The sequence below is a fragment of the Bubalus kerabau genome, chromosome 6 (genome assembly GCF_029407905.1).
Source record: "Bubalus kerabau isolate K-KA32 ecotype Philippines breed swamp buffalo chromosome 6, PCC_UOA_SB_1v2, whole genome shotgun sequence".
NCBI classification, from domain to species: Eukaryota; Metazoa; Chordata; class Mammalia; order Artiodactyla; family Bovidae; genus Bubalus; species Bubalus kerabau.
In genome coordinates this window covers 89,312,691-89,330,127 of record NC_073629.1, presented here as the reverse complement: position 1 = coordinate 89,330,127, position 17,437 = coordinate 89,312,691, and the positions used below count along the sequence as shown (strand labels likewise).

The following is a 17,437-nucleotide window of genomic DNA, read 5'->3' as shown; positions in this document are numbered from 1 at the left end:
TCTTCAGCATTACTGGTTGGGGCACAGACTTGGATTACCATGATATTGAATGGTTTGCCTTGGAAACGAACAGAGATCATTCTGCCATTTTTGAGACTGCATCTAAGTACTTCATTTCGGACTCTTTTGTTGACTATGATGGCTACTCCATTTCTTCTCAAGGATTCTTGCCTACAGTAGTAGATGAAATGGTCATCTGAGTTAAATTCACCCATTCCAGTCCATTTTAGTTTGCTGATTCCTAATATGTCGACATTCACTCTTGCCATCTCCTGTTTGACCACTTCCTATTTGCCTTGATTCATGGACCTTGGTCTTAATATTATGTTATTGTTATTCCTGAGAAAATGTAACTTAGGCATTCTTCAAAGACTGTAAGCCTTTTGGAAGGAGGCATGAGTTTGTTCCCTATGTGATTTACTCATTTATCAACTCCTCTGAATCTCCCCATAGCTGTGGGAATGTGGCCATTTCTCAATACAGGCGCATACTGAATAATGACAATGAACTTGAAAGGAAACATTTTCTCTCCAAAGAGAAATTTCACCACAACTTTCTTATGGGCTATTAACTGAAACAAATATATATATATATAATACATATCAGAGCACTTGGAAGAAAAATCAATACCCCAGGTTCTGTGGCTGAAACTGAAGCCCGGGATTGGAAGCCCCCAGGGTTTCCCATAGAACTCTCTATTTTTTTAGGATGCTCTTTAAAAATAAGAAATGGGCAGATCCAAAAGAATATATATACATGTATGTGCGCATGCACGCTTAGTACGCCCAACTCTTTGTGACCCCAGTGTCTGTAGCCTGCCCGGCTCCTCTGTCCATCGGATCTCCCAGGCAAGAATACTGAAATGAGCTGCCAATCCCTTCTCCAGAGACTCTTCCCAACCGCGGGGTCTAATCTGAGTTGCCTACATTGGCAGGAGGAGTCTTTACCATAAAGCCACCTCAGAAGCTCAAATATATATGCTATGTTACTTTCTGGTGTACAGCAAAGTGATTCAGTGTATATAAATATATATATATGTATATATATCAGGTGAAATTTATTTATTGATTTCATATGCTTCATAAATATACTAAGAGTGTGTAGATATATATATAAATATTTAGATATATTTACATATATCTAAATCTACACCAGAAAATAACACAACATAGTAAACCTACTATACCTCAACAACAAAAAATAAAAAGAAATAGATGGAAGAAGGGAGAGATGGATGGAAGGAAGGGAAGAGGAAAGGAACGCTATCATGGTTAAAAACTTGTTGAAAGACTTTATTATATATTTGTTCCCAATCTCTTGAAAAATCATAATGAATGAGTATATTTTAAAATGTTGAAAGACCCTTTGTTAAAGAAACCTACTTTACCTTTCATACCAAAATTTCACAATTTCATTTAAGCAAGTGTCTTTCTGGGCATGACCATAGATATCCCATCTGATCCAGGAAGTGCCCACCACCCTGGCCATCTTCCTGTTCTTTCCCATCAGGGTCCTTGGTTGCTATTCCTTCATTGGTTCCTTCTTATCTTACATGTCTCCCTTCAGATGCCATTCTTAAATCGGCCTCTCCCAGATCCCTAACCTGCAGCAGCTTCCTCATATCCCTCCAACTTGTAATTCTATCTATCATTTCAATCCCTATTTATTTACAGTATTTATTTCATTTATAATCTATCAGTAATGCATTTGTTCATTGTCTATCAAATCCCTTGAGGGCAGGCAGTTTTCCTGACTTCTTCATGTCTTTATAGCCACTGCAATGAGAACAGCATTGTCAGAAAGTACACCTCAATACATACTGATTAGATGGGTGGCTGGGTGGGTATGATTAGATGGTTGAGTGAATGACTGGATGTATGGATGCGTTGGTGGGTGGAACAGAACTATTATGTGATCTGTAGGGCTTCCCTGGAGGCTCGGATGGTAAAGAATCCACCTGCAATGTGGGAGATCAGGGTTCAATTCCTGGGTTGGGAAGATCCCCTGGAGGACGGCATGGCAACCCACTCCAGTATTCCTGCCCGGAGAATCCTCATGGACAGAGGAGCCTGGTGGGCTACAGTCCATGGAGTCTCAAAGAGTCGGACAGAGCAAGTAAGCACAGCACAGCACAGCACAGGAAATGCCTTTAGCCTTCTGGGCCTTAGTTTCCCATCTATAATGGAGGACTTCACATTTAAAGTTCCTCCTAGTATTGTTATTGTAACTACAGCATCGATAAAGACAGCATCTAATATATCTACTCTGTGGCAAGGAGCTTCCCCTGGTGTTAACTTCATCTTTAAAACAACTTCATGAAATGGCTAAAAAAGCACATGAAAAGATGTTCAACATATTTTCTAATTATTCTCTAATTATTAGAGAAATGCACATTGAAACTACAATGAGGTATCATCTCACACCAGTCAGAATGGCCAACCTTAAAATTCTTCAAACGGTAAATGCTAAAGAGGGTGTGGAGAAAAGCGAACCTTCTTATATGACTGGTGGGCATGTAAATTGGTATGGCAACTATGGGGACTCTGATAGCTCAGTTAGTAAAGAATCTGCCTGCAATGCAGGAGACCCCAGTTCAATTCCTGGGTTGGGAAGATCTGCTGGAGAAGGGATACGCTACCCATTCCAATATTCTTGGGCTTCCCTTGTGGCTCAGCTGGTAAAGAATCTGGGCTAGATCCCTGGGCTGGGAAGATCCCCGGGAGAAGGGAAAGGCTACCCACTCCAGTATTCTGACCTGGAGAATTCCATGGACTGAATTATGGTCCATGGGGTCTCAGAGTCGGACACAACTGAGCAACTTTCACATTCACTTTCAACTATGGGGAACAGTATGGAGGTTCCCTAATAAACTAAAAATAGACTACTATATGACCCAGCAACCCCATTCCAGGGCATAAACCCAGAGAAAACCGTAATTCAAGAAGACACATGTATCCCAGTGTTCACTGCAGCACTATTTATAACAGCCAGGACAGGGAAAGAACCTAAAAGTCCATCAAAGTAGTAGATAAAGAAGACGTGGTCCATATACACACTGGGACACTATTCAGCCATAAAAAAGAATGAAATAATGCTATCTACAGCAATATGAAGAGACCTAGAAACTGTCACACTAAGCGAAGTCAGACACAGAAAGGCAAATATCATATTATATTGCTTATATGTGTAACTCTAAAAAAAAGGTAAATATAAACTTATTCACAAAAAGAAGAGGGGTCACAGATATAGAAAACAAACTTATGGTTACCAGGGGATAAGGGGGAGAAGAAATTAGGAGGTAGGGACTGACATATACACATTATTATATTTAAAATAACTAATAAGAACCTGCTGTATAGCATAGGGAACAGTACTCAATACTCTGTACTGGCCTATATGGGAAAAGAATATAAAAAAAAGTGGGTGGGGTGGTTATATGTATAACTGATCTACTTTGCTCTACACCTGAAGCTTAGACAATGCTGTAAATCAATTTCACTTCAATAAAAATCAAAAATGAATAAAAATAAAGAAAACAACTTTATGAGGGAAGCGTTTACTATCCCAACTTAAAGATAACAAACCTGAGGATGAAACCTGTATCTCTGACAGGTTGAACCTACTGCCCAAGACTACTGCCAGTCCTAAGCCAGTGTTTTCCTTCTACATTATGAATCTATAAGCCAGAAGGAAATAGTGGTACTCTCTATTGCAAAAGAAATCTGACTGCAAAAGAAATATGGCTGCAAATGGAACCAGAGTAAGGGAACAGGTGAGGCATTCTGCATGTAATTCAATTCACTGTGTATTAGTCTATGCCTGGAAAACAAGAAGCATTTCCTGAGTCAGTAGATTTTTTAAAAGCCTAACTTTAGCTCCAAACACGTATCTTCTATTTTTTAATAAAATCTTTGGCACTTTACTTGTAGCACTTGTTCTAAATCATCTCTCTACTTGACAATCAGGCACCATCCACCTTCCCTCTCACGTGAAGAGTTTATTTTCTCTTGGAGAGCAATTACCGGACAAATGCCAGGCTACAGAAGGTGTTTCTCCAGCAGCAGCATCTGTCTCCTTGGCAGGCTCCTCAGGCAATTTTATTGGTAGCACTAAAATGGCCAGGGGGTCAGTCAGAGCTCAGCTGCCCACAAGCCCACAGGTGGCCTACAAGGCTCTGCCTGAACGTCTCAGAAAAGAAGCAGGCTTGGACCCACCTCCAGAGTTGAAGATCGGCCAAAGCCAACTCTATCTAGCTCGATCAGAACCATTTGAGCCCATCCTGGTTTCTGCTGGGAGCCAAGAATTTCCCATGATCCTCTTTGCTAAACAAACTGGCAGTAACAACTATCTGTTTTAAGCCATAAGACACCCAAGTTTTTGATAGGATCCGCAAATACACTCTGCAGTAGGCAGCCTCTAAAATGGCCTCCAGTGAGTCCTGACTCATGGTACTCATGTCTTTGGTGACTTCCTCCCCTCTGAGTAAGAGCTAGACCTAGTGGCCCATTTTTAATAATTAGAATATAGCAAAAGTAATGAGAAGTCAGTTGATAAATTAGGTTACAGAAAGGCTCTGGCTTCCTTCTTGCTGGCCACCCTTTGTGCCCCTCCCCCCGACCTGCCCCACGTTGCTTACTCCAATGGAAGTCTGCTGCCATATTTGAGATCGGCCCTATGGGGAGACCCACATGGCAAAAAGCTAAAGGCGGCTGCTGGCCACCAGTCTGTGAGGAACGGAGGCCTGCCAACAGCCACAAGAGCAAGCTTGGGAACAGATCCATCCCATGCCAGCCTTGAGATGGATGCAGCAGCCCTGGCCAACACCTTGACTGTAGTCTTATTAGAGATCCTGAGAAAGAACAACTAGCTAACTAGCTAAGGCCACCTACCATAACTGAGGAATCTACATGCTTCTTGGTCTAAGATGCAAAGTTTGAGGGTAAAGCAGCAATAGCTAACTAACAGGTGTTTTAAAACAGAAAATTTTATATATATATATATATACACACACACATATATATGTGTGTGTGTATATATATATAAAACTTTTATTTATTTTTAGTCACGTAAATACAATCATCTTTTTTCAAGTCTGTTCAGGTGTCACTTTCATGAGCCTACCCTAATCACCCTACTGAAAAATTACAACTCAAGTCTACCTGTGTTCCCATGCTACCATATAATATACCAGCTTTTCAAATTTCCTCAATTCTTAAGCATCATCTTTGAACACTTTGCTGCTCAATGTGGGGTCTCTGAATGAAAAGCATCAATATCAACACAGGAGTTTGTTAGAAATGCAAATCTTAAGGACAATTCCAGATCTACCAAGTCAAAATCTGTGTGATAGGAAATTCTCTAGCTGATATCAATACTTGAAAAACACTATCCTAACATTCTACAAGACTGTCTTATTTATAAAATTTTACTGTTTTTTTTTAATGTCTCTCACATTTCACCTGATCCCAATGAGAAGTGAAATACAGAAGTCACTGCTGATCCTGGTTTCTACCATTTGGAAGAACCCAGTCTGCTTTTGCAAAGGTAAACACAGAAATGAAAGAGATAGAGGGACTACGCTTATGAAATTTTACAACCAATGCCACTTTGATCTAAGTGTGTGGTTTCTGCATCAGGAGTAACTCCAAATGAGAGAGTCAGAGCCCTCAACAAATCCCATACCTTACTCTCAGTTTGTCCCTAGTGATGAGCTGACTGAAATCTCTCTCCCATATGCAGCTTAAAAGATCCCAGGAATGATTCTGATTGGTCCTGAATCATCATTTACCTCCAGTCCAATGAAATGTATCTACAGAGCTGGAATTGAATACTCGCTCCAATCCAACCACACAGTTGAGGTGGTAAAGAAGCATCTCCGGGAGGAGAAAAGTGGATTTTCTTTTTCTGAAGAGGGGGAGAAAGTGCCTAGTGAATAGAATATCAAATGCTCGTTGAATTTTACAATTTTTTGCCCTTTAGGTGCTATTTCTCCACCTAAAATAGCTACACAAAAGCCCTGATAATACCCACAACCTCCATAAACTAGCAGGTTGCTACTAAGCCTTCCTGAATCAGTTCAAGAATTACATCTTCTTTGAGACGCTCCCTAGCTCCCAGGGGAGATGTACAAATTCTTTACTGATCTTATTATATTCATCCACTCTATTGGAGAAAATAATTATTGCAGTAATTTAGTGTATTTGATTCAGTATGACAAATGCATTATTAAACACTCAAACTTTAATTTACCAATAAACACACACAAAAAATGAACGTTCATCCAACTCCTGAGCCTCTGGATTAAGCAGTGAGGAGACGGAGCAATGTTTGGGCTTTGCATAGTATTTTCACATTTTGCATGTTTATTTTGACATGATTGCACCATCACAGTTCAGTGGATTCTCTGCCCTTTAGAGCAGCACAATTTGTCAAGGTCATGTATAAAAATAGGGTCTTCCATCAACAACCAACATGCAGACTCCATGTCCACGTGGTTTGCATCTGTCCCACATCTCCTGTCCCTTGCCCTCTAACAACTGCAGGTTAAAGGCCTCCCTGTCATTAGCATTGGGGACCCCCACCTGTTTCTCCATCTGGGAGACTCTCAGGGGTGGGGACAGATCTTACTGAATCACCTCGTCTTCTTTAGAAATGTTGTAAGGCCCGGGGCGGCTGCTAATTACTAGACCTGTTACTACTGTAGGTGCCACTCTCCTTCCCCAGGAACAGCTTATCTGGAGAGCAGCGGGGGGAGCTATGGAGATGGGCATCTGCATCCTGGCAGCACTCACGGACCGGCTCCCAGGAAGTAGGATCAGCAGCTGAGGACTGGCGGAGGGCAAATGTGGGTCAGCAGCAGCAGCTGCAAACAAGAGCTGCTGGCTGACTCTTCCATGACAGCTTTTCTACTCATATATTTGGAATCCAGGCACTTCCTCTACATTACTCACTGATGAATGATGCCTGCTTAGGGTAAAGCATCTTGAAGCCATTGAAAGTCCTGCCTCTTTCCCCTGCTTCTTTCTCTAGATATTGTCTGTCTCTTACAAACAACTGTCCCTCCCCTCAACATGCAAATACTTGGCGTGACCTCTGTGTGGCACATCAGCTCACATGTTTTCTTTGGTGCACGGATGTTAGAAAGCTCTTCAACCCACACTACCTCTTCTGCTTGCCCACCTCCCTTAGAGATGCTGAAAAAGCCAAACACATGCTTTCTTGGCTTCCCTTCTGGCTGGAAGTGGTGATGTGAATCCATTCTGGCACATAAAGAATAAACAGGGATGGAGGTCTCTTGCTTTTTGAGAGTTCTTCCTGGGGAATTTCTGGGGGGTTTTGTCTGTTTTGTTTTAAATCTATGATAAAAGAAAGGAGACAAATAATGAAAGCTCTACCGTAGCATCCTGGCTGTCATGGCTTCTTTGTGTTTTCAGTGATGTCATATGAGGATGTGGTACTTGTTTCTGTGGTAGCTATTCTGGGACCATAAAGCATTAATCTAAGTATGACACATAGTAGAAAGAACTTCAGCACCTGATCACATCCTTGAACCACTACACTGATCTTGGGACCACCTACCTCTGAATCTCTGCTATATGGGATAACAAAATGACTTTCTTCCTGATCACTTGCAACCAGGGTTTCATTTTGCTCTCACTAACAGTTTCACATTCCACTCCAAGTTTCTCATGCTAACACGTCTTAAACTTGACAAAGTCAGAGAGAAGCAAATGAAGGCACAGATCTTCCCCATAAAAACATGCATACTCACAGGTTTTGCCTACAATTTCAGGAGCATCACAGACCCCCTACAAGCTCACCCATGGATAATGTATTACTTTCGTGCTCATAGAAAAAAACCTGTCTATAGATTATGTACATACACACACAGGATTATATAATCAATACTGATATATACAGAACCCCAAGGGCTCCAAGACATTTTAAATTTCTTTGTCTTACAAGATACATCATCATCTTCATCATTTGCTGAATGCCTACTATGTTGACGGTACCTAAGCAACTTTCTAAGTACTGTCTATATAATCTCATTTGATCTCTAAGCCCTGTGAGGTAGGTATTACTATTAGCTCCACCTTAGTGGAGAGGAACTGAGACTTAGACAGACTAAGTAAACTGCTCCAAGTCACAGGACGAGTAAAGTTAAAATCTAAACCCAGGGAGTGTGACTACACATTCCTTCTTTTAACATCTATGTTGTGCTGTCTCAATTCTGTATGGTAGATTAGGTACTATAATGAGGAAGTATATTAATAGTTTATAAATCACAAAAAATAGATGGAATTTTAACCTAAAATATTTGATTAACTAATGGTATTGGTTGTGCATTTAAATGTTTTAAAATATAGCTGAATTCTTACAGTGTGGCTCGATCTGAATACAGGAGATAACAGAATGTCTTAAGTAAACTATTACATTTGTGTTACTTTAGGGTTTACTTAGATTTAATAACTAATCTGAATATAAATACCAAGTGCTTTCCATGTATCCCAGCCACTGTCAAGCATCTTATGTGCATTATCCTCCTTAAGCTTCCTAATAAACCTATAGGGTATCCTGAAGAGAATGTTACCATCCCCATTTTACAGATGATGAAACTGAGGCACAGGAAGGTGATGTGTGGAGGGACATACAGCTAAGAGAAGCAGATTTCAAGTCGGGTGAAAGCTTTACCATGAGTCACTGTGACTCCAGTTTCACCACTTGACTTGAATTGTCTTCATCTAGAACATGAACATTTGTAGTTGCATTCGCATTTTACTTAGGTTAAAAATCAAGTTTCCAACATGCAGTAACAATTCATTCCTTCCGACCTAGAAAGCAGGGCTCGTGGCTTCTATTGTGGCTTTGATTTCCAGCAAAGTGGAGTCAACCCACACTCTCTCTCTCTGCTCCGGACCTCTCTCCGGTCCTCAGTCACCACCTTGAGAATCTTACCAAGGCAATGGCATCAACCCTCATGTCTTGGCAGAGCATGCTCAGGTCCACGTCTGTCATCCTGACCACTCTCTCAACTCCCAAACTTTCATGGCCAGCTCTCCAATGGACCTTTTCTACACAGATGCTAAAAGGTCACTTCAAATCTGGTGTCTAAATACACCTGAAATTGCAGAATCTTAGAGAGGGAAGGGGAGAAGGCAACAGCACCCCACTCCAGTACTCTTGCCTGGAAAATCCCATGGATGGAGAAGCCTGGTAGCCTACAGTCCACGGGATTGCGAAGAGTCGGACACAACTGAGCAACTTCACTTTCACTTTTCACTTTCATGCATTGGAGAAGGAAATGGCAACCCACTCCAGTGTTCTTGCCTGGAAAATCCCAGGACGGGGGAGCCTGGTGGGCTGCTGTCTATGGGGTCGCACAGAGTCAGACACGACTGAAGAGACTTAGCAGCAGCAGAGAGGGAAGGGACCACAAAAGGCAGATGGTAAGAGTTAAAAGATTATGGTTTAGAGGTCAGAAAGCACAGGGTTCAAATCCTAGCTTTGAGCCCATTACTTCTGTTAAAGTGGAATAACTGTCACCTTTATTAAGGCTGTAGAAGGATTAAACATGATAATGGATACAAACTTGCCTACCGTAGTACCTGGCACACGTCACGGACACTCAGCACACAGCAGTCACATTTACTACCAGTAAAATGATCCACAAAATTCTGTTCATACACCGCATGCATGCATCTTTCCACAATACCCACGACAGATGGCCATCCAGGCGCCGCTAGAACATTTCCAAAGATAGAGAGCTCGCTCATCGCACCATCTCCCCAGGCAGCTGCTTCTATTATTGGATGGTTCTCACTGGCACCAAGTCTTCCCTATGTTGAGCCAAAATCTGCCTCCGTGAATTCCATTGGCCCTAGCTCTGCCCTGTGGAGTAGCACGGCACAATTCTGCTCTCACACAACAATCAATCCTTTGGAAAACAACAATCAGGTCCTTGCCACACCCTCTCTTCTGAAAGCATTCATTCCCACACACCCCTTCCCTTGACATGATTTCTATATTATCCACTATGTTCACTAGTTTCTCAAAGCGTGGCTGTTGTTGTTCAGTCGCTAAGTCAAGTTCGACTCTTTGTGACCCTATGGACTGCAGCACTCCAGGCTTTCCTGTCTTAAACTATCTCCTGGAGTTTGCTCAAACCCATGTACATTTAGTCAGGGATATCATCCAACCATCTCATCCTCTGTTGCCCTCTTCTCTTTCTGCCCTCAATCTTTCCCAGCATCAGGATTTTTTCCAAAGAGTTGGCTCTTCGCATCAGGTGGCCAAAGTATTGAAGCTTCAGCAACACTCCTTTCAATGAATATTTAGGGTTAATTTCCTTTAGGACTGACTGGTTAGATTTCCTTGCTGTCCAAGGGACTCTCAAGAGTTTTCCCCAACACCACAGTTCGAAAGCATCAATTCTTCGCCACTCAGCCTTCTTTATGGTCCAACTTTCACATTTGTACGTAAATACTGGAAAAACCACAGCTTTGACTACACGGACCTTTGCCTGCAAAGTGATGTCTCTGCTGCCTTTTTTCATAAAGCATGGTATCCAGAGGAGATACAGCCATTTAGTAGTTGTGTGAGTAAATACTGTACTGTACTTCCATGAATGCATTTGAAAACTGTATTGTGATTTTCTTAGTAGCCAGATAAATAATCACTGTTGCAGCATTGAGGGCATGAGGTTAACTAAATTAAACCTGGAAGTCTCCTCTTGTTGAGAGAGAATATACTGGGTCTTCCCCACCCAACCCTCTTCCCATCAACTCTGAGCTCCCACAACTTGATATATCCTATAGACTTTAACCAACTGAGAACATTCTGAATCATTTTTGTGCCATCTATATTAATAACCATGCCGCAATTCTTCATCCAAGCTATTGACAGTACTTTTTAAAATAGGTTCTCCTAAATGTTGTCCTCTGGAGAAGGAAATGGCAACCCACTCCACTCCAATATTCTTGCCTGGAGAATTCCATGGACAGAGGAGCCTGGTGGGCAACAGCCCATGGGGTTGCAAAGAGTTGGACATGATGGAGTGACTAACACACACACACACCACACACACACACACACACACACAGTCGTCCTCAAATTCAGCACTCAAGGCCTCCACTCTGGTTCATTTCCATCCACTTTAAGAAACCAGTGTTCAGTGAGAGATACTATTTAAGAATCTCAGGATATATGAGATCCCTTGTCCTTGAGAGGGAGGGAAGACAGACCAACAAATGAAAATGAGTACACAGCACAGCAAATTCTATGATAGGAGACAGAAGTTAGGAAACAAGAGTCTAGAGGTGGCTCACGTATGTGGCCACATATTAGCATCACCTGGAGAGCTTCTAACTGCACACACCCCAAGCAAGTATATCAGAAGCTGTATGGGTGACCCAAACATCAGTACTTTACAAAGACCTTCAGGTGATTCCAACGCACAGCCAAATTTGAGAAACAATAGCCTACACAACCCCAAGTATTTCTCAAGCTTTAATGTACGCATGAATCGTTACGTACGTTAAAATTCAGGTGCTGAAATCTAAATGTCCATCAAAAGATGATGAATAAAGGAGATGTGGTATATGTACACAACGGCATATTTCTCTGTCATAAAAAAGAATGAAATAATCCCATTTGCAGCAAGATGAACCTAGAGATTACCATACAAAGACAGACAATTATCATATGATCACTTATATGTGGAATCTAAAAAACGATACAAATGAACTCATTTATGAAATAGAAGCAGACTCAGAGACATAGAAAACAAACTTATGGTTACCAAAAAGGATAGTGGCGGGGTATGTATGCAGATAAATTAGGAGTTTGGAATTAGCATGTATAAAATAGGTAAACAACAAGGACTTAATGTATAGCACAGGGAACTATACGCAATATCTTATAATAAACTATAATGGAAAAGAACTTGAAAAAGAACATATATGTATAACTTAATCATTTTGCTGTACACTTGAAACTAATACAACACTGTAAAGTAACTATAACTCAGTAATAAAAAAAAATCAGATGCTGAGTCTGTAGGTCTGAGGTGGAGGGTGAGATTCTGTATTTTTAATTCACTGCCAGGAGATGCTAAAGCTGCTGGTCCATGGACCACACGTTGAGGAATGCAGGTCTAAGATATACCATCTAATTCTCCCTTAATTCCACCTTCAGTCTTGCCTCCTTATTTACTGCACACTGAACCTTTCATTCCAGCTGACTGAAAGAGACAAGCAAATGGTAAGATAAATACAACGGCAGTTTGTTTATGACAGGAGCTGTGAGAGCCCAGAACAGGGCACCTAATGAGACAAGAGGCTGATGGTGGCTGAGGAAGGCTTCCCAGAAAAGGCTATGATTTCACTGAATTATACACAGGAAAGTTATCCCAGGCCCATCAAAGCACTAGACCTAGCTTTATAATCATGGGAGGAAAAACAAAACCCAGGGCACATTCAGGAAACTTCAGTGTTTCTGAGTTCCATGGATTCACTCACTCATTTAACTGTAGCTGTGGCCTGGGACTTTCCCTACAAGGTTGATTTGAACCATAACAGAACTTTTATTACATGAAAGCAATATCTCCACATCCAGACCATGATGTCTTCAAGGACAGAATCAGGTGCAAACACATTGGACATCCTCAGTCCACAGCAAAGTGTCCAGCCCCTAGAGATCGCAGAGTATGTTTGTAAAATAATTAAGAGTAACATTACTTTTTAAATCGGATTTTTCCATTCCAGTCTTCTTTTTTTCTTCCTGAAGCACAGACTGCTGTAAGGAGTTAAAAGTTATTTACCGAGATTTCGAAAATGATGCAAACCACTGAGATTAGGGTAGAGAAATGTTACCAAGGCTAATTAGAAAAGAGGAACACTTCTGAGAGAGGGGTCAAGAGGTGGAGTTGGTGTGAGGATGATGTGTACTTGTATCTGCAGATGGTGGGTGGGTTTCTGTCTAATCTGAGAGCAACACAGCCCATCCCGTTCAGATGACTGACGTGGAGGAGAGAGAAGTTACCTGTGTCTGGGGCACATGAAACCGCAAAGGGCTAAGACAGAGGAAGAGTCAGCCTAATTCAAGCAGACATTATCGTCAGCCCTGGTTAATGGGAAACAATTAATACAATCCATTTTTATGCAGATTAAAACATTTCAAATTAACAGGTCAATCGCACTCATATGTTCTGAATTTGGGCTCCACGAGAGCCAGGTGAACCGTTACGTGAACCAATCTAAACTTCATTACAGAGGAGGACGCCGACTCTCAGAAATTCACACGAAACTCAATTTGGAGTTAATCGCTCACATTTTTCTCTCACCTACCAGATATCCTAATTTAAAGACAGATCTGCTGGGCTCTCTCTTTTATGACAAAAGACAAAGAGAACATGAATTATTCATTAGCAGTAAAGGTATCATTTTATCTGTTTATTTTCCAATTAGGTGAAGTCAGATAAAGAAGCAGTCAATAAAACCAAGAGATTTTTCCCCCCATTGTACGGAATTAAAAGTAGACCGTGTTAATGCAGGCCTTGGAGTCTATAAAAAAACATTCAATTAGCAGTGTATATTGGAGAGGAGACTAAGATGGGAATTGCGTATGGTCTAAATGCATCCATGTGGCAGGGCTCTGAAGGTCTTCCAGGGTAGCCCTCACCTGCCTTTCCTGCTGCCTGTATCTCCAAGCTACATCTCTAGCCAGTCCCCCTCCCCGCAACATCCATCCTCCTCAGCTTCGAAGCCTTTGCTCAGGCCCTGCCCTGGTTTTGCCAAGTCCTCTCTGCTTCCAGTAAGCTCCCAAGTATTCTTTAAGGCACCATTTTTGACTCTGTACTATGGGCTGTGCTTAGTTGCTCAGTCATGTCAGACTCTTTGTGACCTCACGAACTGTAGCCCACCAAGCTCCTCTGTCCCTGGGGGATTCTCCAGGCAAGAATACTGGAGTAGGTTGCTATACCCTCCTCCAGGGGATCTTCCCAACTCAGGGATCGAACACAGGTCTCCCGCATTACAGGTGGATTCTTAACCGTCTGAGCCACCAGGGAAGCCCCAAAATACTGGAGTGGGTAGCCTATCCCTTCTCTAGGGGATCTCCCGACCCAGGAATTGAACCAGGGTCTCCTGCATTGCAGGTGGATTCTTTACCAGCTGAGCTACCAGGGAAGCCTACTTTCTACTCTGCATCCATTAAAAACAGTCTCGATCCTGTCTCGCCTCCCACCACCCTCCACACCAGCACAGCACGGAGCAGCTCCCCTCCTCCATGCTCCAGTCACTCCATGTGTAGCTCTGTTTGGGTTTCAACTGATTCCTTCAAAACCACTCGAGATTCAGGGTTGAGACTGTCTCCTTTCTGTACTGATATCTTGGTGTCCTGCCCCGAGTGGGGCTCTAGGAACATTTGCCCCATTCCCAAATAAGCCTTGCCTGCTAGGCACACAGACTCTAGAGCCCACCCCATTGTCTCCTTCCTCACCTTTTACTTCCCCTTTCCAGAGAAGCCACTAGACTTCCCTGAACTTCAATTCCAAGTTCCTTTCAGGCCAAGCTCAAGCTGAAGGCAGGCAGACAAGAGGCAGGAGGCAGAACAACTCACCTCCGCTGGCACTTAATGTACACCTTGCTGAATCCCTAGTACAAATTGCCCTGCCCCTCCTCTGGACTCTCAGACCCCCGTGTTTTTGCTGCAGCTAAAGGGGGTCAGTCTGCTCTGTAAGCGTAGGTTACACAATGAAGCAGAGTGGGAAGGAGGGCAAAGGTCAGAACTCAACCCCGCTGCTTTCAACAAACCACTTAACCTTCCTGAACCTTGTTCTCCTCACCTCCAGAAGGGTGATAAGCATCACCTGCGTGCAGGTTCAGTGTGAAGACTAAATGAAACACTATATGCATAGCCTGGTTCTATGGAGGTGCTGTGACTGTAACCAGATATTTACATATTTTACTATCTATCAGACTGTGAGCTTCAGAAGGACAGAGACCATGTCTTGTTGCTCTTTTCCCTAAAGCTCTGGAATCAAGTTGCTGTTTGTGTCCCCCCTAAAATTCCTATGTTGAAATCCTAATCCCCAGTGTGAAGGTATTAGGGGGTGGGGCTCTGGGGAGGTGATTATGTCATGAGAAGGGAGGAGATTAGGTCATGAAGGTGGAGCCTTCACAAATGAGATTAGTGCTATTTTATAGAGTGTGTGTGTGTGTGTGTGTGTGTGTGTGTGTGTATTAAGAAGCCCCAGAGAGCTCCCTCACCCCTCCTACTATGTGATACCACAGTGAAGTCAGCAGTCTACAGTCCTCAAGAGGGCCCTTACCAGGATCTAACCATACTGGTACCCTGATCTAGACCTCCAGTCTCCAAACTTGTGAAAAATAAATTTCTATTGTTTATAAGCTACATAGTTTCTATGGTCCTTTATTACAGCAGCCCAAACTAAGACACAAGCCAATCATCAGGACATCCATTCTCACAATCAAATGAAAAAGACAATGCTCATGTTCTGTCTGATCCAGACACATAGATTCCCAAGCTGGAAGCAAAGGAGGGAAAATTATGACCTAATCCAACTTTTCCAAAAGTGACCTCTGGAGAAAAGTAGGAAACAGAAGTGTTTTGAAAATGGGCTCTATGTACAGATGCATATGGAAAACACTCTCCTCTCCACTGCAGGATTTCTAGAGCCTTTAGTGTTACCATGAACACTGTGATTCTCTGTTGGGAATGGCAGTCTCATGCATGGAATCCCCCAACCTCTGTTCAGCCACATAAGAATGGTCCCTGAGGGGCCTGGAATCCTCCTTTATAAAGTGCTAACAGTTGTGTCTGGCTTATTGCCTTTATGGAAATATTTTTTCCTGTTTCAGACTCAGTGTGTTCTCCTCTGTTCTGTTTAAGGATGTGCATCAGTGGCCCTCAGGTACACTCCCAACTTTCAATATTTCCGACTCCATGGTCAGGGCGTGTAGGCCAATTGCCTTGCTTTTGCCTTGAGGGATCAGCACCCACTATTGGGGCTGATTTTGTTCTGTCTCTTTGCCACATAAGAGCTGTTCCATCCACTGCCTGACTGCACTGTTTCCTTAGAAACTCTGATACCAAGATGCAGAGTGCAGAAGTGCTTGGACTTCTACTGCTGGTAGCTGGCACTGTGATGACCCTTGCTCCCCTTCATGGAGTAGAAGTCTCCCCCACCACCCTGCTCCCCTTCACTGGGAAATGATGCATGATGCTCTGCTCAACACCAAAAAGATGGTGCAGGTAGCTTCCTAGTCAGCTCAGGCTGCCATAACAGAAGACCACAGGCTGGGGGCTTCAGTAATACACTCACTTCTCACACTTCTGCAGGCCGGCAAGTCCAAGATCAAGGTGCCAGCAGATTGTTTCTGGTGAGAGCTCTCTTCCTATCTTGCAGATAGTGGTTTCTTGCTGTATCTTCACATGGCAGGGACAGAGAGAAAGCCCTCTGGTATCACTTCTTACAGGGCACTAATCCCATCATGGGGGCACTGCCCTCATGATCTCATCTAAACTAAGTGTCTCTCCAAAGCCCCATCCATTAATATCTTCACCTGTGAGTGCTCACTCAGTCGTGTCTGACTCTTTGTGACCCCATAGACTGTAGTCTGCTAGGCTCCTCTGTCCATAGGATTCTCCAGGCAAGAATACTGGAGTGAGTTGCCATGACCTCCTCCAGATCTTCCTGACCCAGGGATTGAACTGCATCTCTTGCATCTCCTGCATTAACAGGTAGATTTTGACCACTCAGTGGCACCACCTGGTAAGCCAAATATCTTCACATCTGGGGGTTAGGGTTTCAGTATATGACTACTGTTGAAACACAAACATTCACTCCATAACAGGCAGCATTTCCCAACCTTTTCCCACACACAACCCTCTTTACAAGAACTTTAGGTAGGACTACAAGCCCAGGATCACACTTGGGGATTTCCTGGAATAATTTAGAGCATGAGCTGTTGGAGAAGAGAAAGAGCAACACTGATCTTCCAAGGAATTATCCCATGCATCACCATTATGCAGCACCAGGTGGCTTCCACAGAGGAGTTTGTTAGTAATTTTCCTGAGAGTATGAATGCTTCTCTCCATGACCCATGGGGAAACTATCGTCCAGCCTTCCAGGGCTGCAGATGGGGCCTCTTTAGACCTGCTGCCAAATCTGGCAATCGAGTGTTCAAATGGTTCGCTCTGCATGGAAGATGTCAGGGGAAAAAAGAAGGTTACGAGATCACCAAAATGACAGCATGTGTCAGAACACACCTCCTGTGCCTTGGCAAGAGAAGGGAAATGTACATGCTCGAGCTTGCCAGAGAACTGAACCAGAATGCAAAGGAAAGGATTTCCATTCCGTGGGCTAGGTGGCTCCACTATGGCCCCTAGAGATGTGAGTAGACGAATCACTGAC

At 42.9% G+C, this 17,437-nt stretch overlaps 1 protein-coding gene across 38 annotated transcripts in view; it reads right to left on the bottom strand.

The window, feature by feature from the left end:
- Positions 1–17,437, bottom strand: part of DAB1 (DAB adaptor protein 1) — a 956,508-nt gene that overhangs the window by 334,251 nt on the left and 604,820 nt on the right. The window contains exon 3 of one of the 38 annotated variants that reach the window (XM_055585733.1): positions 16,346–16,449. The exons of 34 other annotated variants lie outside the window; for them this stretch is intronic. The gene's annotated coding sequence lies outside the window, so the exon portion shown is untranslated. Of the gene's footprint in view, positions 1–13,041; positions 13,066–14,499; positions 14,750–16,345; positions 16,450–17,437 lie in introns of those variants that run through there. 3 more of the 38 variants (XM_055585744.1, XM_055585741.1, XM_055585746.1) reach the window with 3 other exon arrangements.